The sequence below is a fragment of the Azolla caroliniana genome, unplaced genomic scaffold (genome assembly GCF_043228905.1).
Source record: "Azolla caroliniana isolate FFs.n. ecotype wild unplaced genomic scaffold, voAzoCaro1.0.p SCAF_4, whole genome shotgun sequence".
NCBI lineage: Eukaryota > Viridiplantae > Streptophyta > Polypodiopsida > Salviniales > Salviniaceae > Azolla > Azolla caroliniana.
The window spans coordinates 16,368,502-16,372,813 of NW_028230439.1; the positions used below are offsets into that span (position 1 = coordinate 16,368,502).

The 4,312-nt window shown below is 39.5% G+C and overlaps 1 pseudogene; it reads left to right on the forward strand.

Annotated features, from left to right (window-relative positions):
* Positions 1 to 1,487: 1,487 nt before the first annotated feature.
* On the forward strand, positions 1,488 to 3,365 carry LOC147865146 (3-ketoacyl-CoA synthase 1 pseudogene; annotated as a pseudogene).
* The last annotated feature ends 947 nt before the right edge of the window (positions 3,366 to 4,312 follow it).

The window sequence follows — 4,312 nt, forward strand, 5'->3', positions numbered from 1 at the left end:
TTTGTCTTACACAATCACCATCAAAACTATACCTATCTTTTAAAAGTCATACATGATGACGGATTTGAGTTGTTTCTATGCAATGGAATGGATACATCATACTCATTGCTTATTGTTTTTTTAGTTTCCAAAATGGTACTCATTACTTACTTTCTATTTCTTTTTGTGGGATGTATAAGAAAAATATTCATTTGTACTCATTAAATAGTTTTATTTGAGCTACTTGTAAAATAGTTTTATTCACATTACTCATAGCATACTAAAAGAACTGTGCAAAAAGTGGTTGGTGATAATACATGAAGGCATTCAAAGATTCACTTGTTTTGTTGTCAAGACAATGTATCCATAATTAAAGGCATGAAGTACTTTGCCCGGTCAATAATTAAAACTACTCTCATTGAGTATGTATTTTACATGGATGCACGAATGCAAGTAAAGTTTTCCATGTCTTTTTACTATGATGTCCAGTAGTCGAAACCATTTCTTTGCTCCTTGATTGATTCAAGCGAATGTATAATGTTGGTTCCCATCTATATGGTTATACTACATTCGTTTAAAAGGAATTTTGGTGTAGCCCATTTCTAGCGAATAGCTTGTTCTTACAAATGGGATTAAAGCACCATGTACTAATGAGGTTTGCAAAGGGGTGAGATTTGACAACTAGTTATCTTCCATGTTTGCTTTTGTAGATAGATTGGCATGGGGTAATCACTCTAAGAATGACAAGTTGTAAGCTTTAAAACTACCTTGATAGACCTTGATTTGCATATATTGCTTTCATTCGGTTCAATCAATGTCTATCATGGTACTAATAAAGGCTACCACATGACAAATCGTTTTAGGTGAGTGAATGTACACGATTATGACCATAACATTTGGATTATGAAAAACTACAATGTTTTTTACCATTTTGTGTATGACTTTATATTTCACATGCTCGTGCAAGAATGCCAAGGATATCTAGTTGTAGGACTGATCCAAAATTAGCATATATGGGAACAATGAAAAAGATACATGAATAGGAGGTATATACAAGTAGAGTTTTGTGGAGTGACATCAAATTACATACATGCCCAACTTTTCTTCATCATATAATATTAGGATAAAAGATCTAGTCAAACCATATTAGAATATATGAAAGGGGGGTTATAACTCAATCTTCAACACAAATGCCCACAAGCTAATAACCCAATCATTTTTTACCCTTACTAATCGGGGAACAATTTCTCAAGCAACAATTTCTCCCTCTATTTTTGTTGTTTCAGTGTCCGAATTAAGTCAATAGAGTTGGTTTTCTTTTTTGTTTTTCTTGAGGTAAATGAGACCAACTTATACTATGTTGGATAGGGCTCTTTAATTGTAGTGGAAAAAGTTTGGCCTTGGGTAGGTAGGTGCACCTTGGCGTTATTATATATATGTCTACACGCCTCCTTAAATATATATGCCTCCTTATATATGCATATATCTATATAACATTCATAGATGGATGAATAGTTTCTATTGGGGAGACTCTAGAGAGAGAGAGAGAGAGATGGTGGTGCTTTGGGCATATGAATCCATGGGAGCACTTGTGCTTAGTATCCTCATGTTACTCCTCCTCTTGGTTCTATACATGAGACGGAAGTTTTCCCCTAGCATTTACCTCCTAGATTATGCATGCATCAAGGAGGACGATGAAAACAAGGCGACGATCGAACGGCTCATCTACTTCTCGGGTGAGCTCCAGACCATAACCATGAAGGACATCTTGTTCCAGATCAAAGTCTTCTTGAAGTCGGGCATCGGGGAAGAGGCATATGTCCCTAGGAGCAACCTAATGAAGGGTCATTCCATGGGCATACAAGATTACTACGAACAAGCCGACATCCTAGTCGTGGGTGCGGTTGAGAAGGTCCTTAAGAAGACCGCGATCTCGCCACAACTCATCGACGTGCTCGTCGTGAATAGTGGTATGTTCAACCCCACACCCTCCCTTACGTCTCTACTAATCCACCGCTTCAAAATGCGGCCCGACATAAAATCATTCCATTTGTCGGGAATGGGGTGCTCGGCGAGCCTAATCGCCATCGACCTCGCGAAAGACCTTCTCTCCGTGCACGACCATCGGGGCATGCGCTTTGCCTTGGTGGCGAGCACCGAGATCTTGGGGTCGCTCTATGACGGGAAGCACCGGTCGATGATGGTCACCAATTGCTTGTTCCGGAGCGCGGGCAATGCGCTGCTCCTCTCCAACCGTAAGCTGCCCGGGGCAAAACTGAAGCTTTCCCACCTCGTCCGGGTCAACACTGCCGCCCAAGACGACGCCCACTACGCGGTCGTCGTGAAAGAAGACGAGGACGGTGTCTTCGGGGCCGAGCTGAGCCCACAGCTCATAGATGTCGCGACGAAAGCTATCAATGTCAACATGACGAAGCTCGCGCCCAAAGTGTTACCCTTGCGGGAATTGTTGAAGGCAGGCGTGAATCAACTGCAGAGGCATGTGTTGAAAATGAAGAAAGTGAAGGCATATGTGCCTAATTTCAAGCTTGCCTTTGATCATTTCTGCATTCATCCCGGGAGCAAGGCAGTGATAGAAGGGGTAGGGAAGAGTCTAGGCCTAAGTGAGTATGACATAGAGCCTTCATTGATGGGTTTGCATAGGTTTGGCAACACATCTTGCTCTGGGATATGGTATGAGCTGGCGTATATTGAGGCTAAGAAGAGACTCAAGGTTGGGGATAAGGTATGGCAAATTGGGCTAGGCTCGGGCTTCAAGTGCAATAGTGCGGTTTGGGAGGTTTTACGAACATTGGATGGACCGATTTTCGACGCTAATCCATGGCATGATTGCATTGAGAGGTACCCTCTTCGCGAGGACCTCTCGAAAGTCCCTCATGTAACCCATTTATTAAGCACTCTACCGAAATCATAATGCAACATCGTTTCGATCGCGATCGAGCGCTAAAACGTAACATTTAGAAATGCATAGGCATAGGTTGAACTTGCACCAATTTTTTACTAGCTCGTTGTGGGAAACATGGGGGATGAATGCATGACCTTCTCAACTTAGACAACGGTTACCTTACAAAGTGAGCTACACGTTTGTGATCCTCCCTAGTTTTTTTGGCTTGGCTCGACAACCTTACCAAGTGAACTGCACCCATTTGATTGGTTTGATCTTTGTCTAGCTATAGATCACCTTGTTGCCAACATCTTTACTAATTAATGTACATAAGTTCTCTTGTCCCCTCTTGCAAGTTCTTTGATACTTCATTGATTGAGATCCATAAATCTCAATGAGACGTATCATCTCCATTCCCATTCATGTTTCATTGTCCCTACCACTTTTTTCAACCATTTTTTTTCTATGTTAGATGTTGGTGGTGTATCGATTTTTGCCCATTAATGTTGTATACCTATTGTCAAGTAGCAACCACAACAAAACAATAAATAAAAGAGTATCCGTCCTACTACTCAAGTATTTGCATTTAACGTGTACAAATTGACAAAATATCTGTAAAATACATCATATTTTTAATCACAATTGAAGCTTCTATCAAAATTAATGCACATGCATAAGGTTGATGGGGAGATTTTATGTAAAGTAGATAAGACAACATAACTCACATATTTTTTCCACCCACTCTCACGATGTAAACCATTGGCACACCTTTTTGAGGACAACACATTCATGTTAAAATCTTAGCTTTAACCATAGTGTGGCCAAAACCTTTGCATAACACCTTGATTTGTCACTGCAACTTACAAGTTAATTAGAAGAATTTCCGTATTGTTTCCTTTGTAGAATTGTTAACATGCATTAGGAAGGTGAAATACAAAGAAAGATAAAGACATTTTGATGATAAAGCTATAAGGTTGGACTTCAACAATGATAGTATGAAAGAAACTATATCACCTAGTAGGCCTTGTGCCCACCACAACAAAATCTTTATATGTATTCTCATCTACATTATTTTTTTACAAAATTAAACAATATTTTTAGGAGATCATCCTATGGTCTCTTGTGTAATATTGCTCAAGGATTACAAAAGTTGTGAAGGTAGACCGGTCATCAACTCTTCTAAAATTAAAGTTAACGATTGGATAATTACCGTGTGGGACTAGATTCTTGTATAGTGGTGCCCAATAATTACAAAAGTTATGATGTTAGATGTAGAAGATCACGAAGAAGCCATCAATACTTAAAGTTTGACAATTGGTCATTATCATAGAGAAGTAGTGTGTGCATCCAAAGGTAATATATTTATCTAGTTTCCATTTCATGTCCATGTGTATCGTGATTCACCACTTCATTTCTACTTAGTAGATTTCA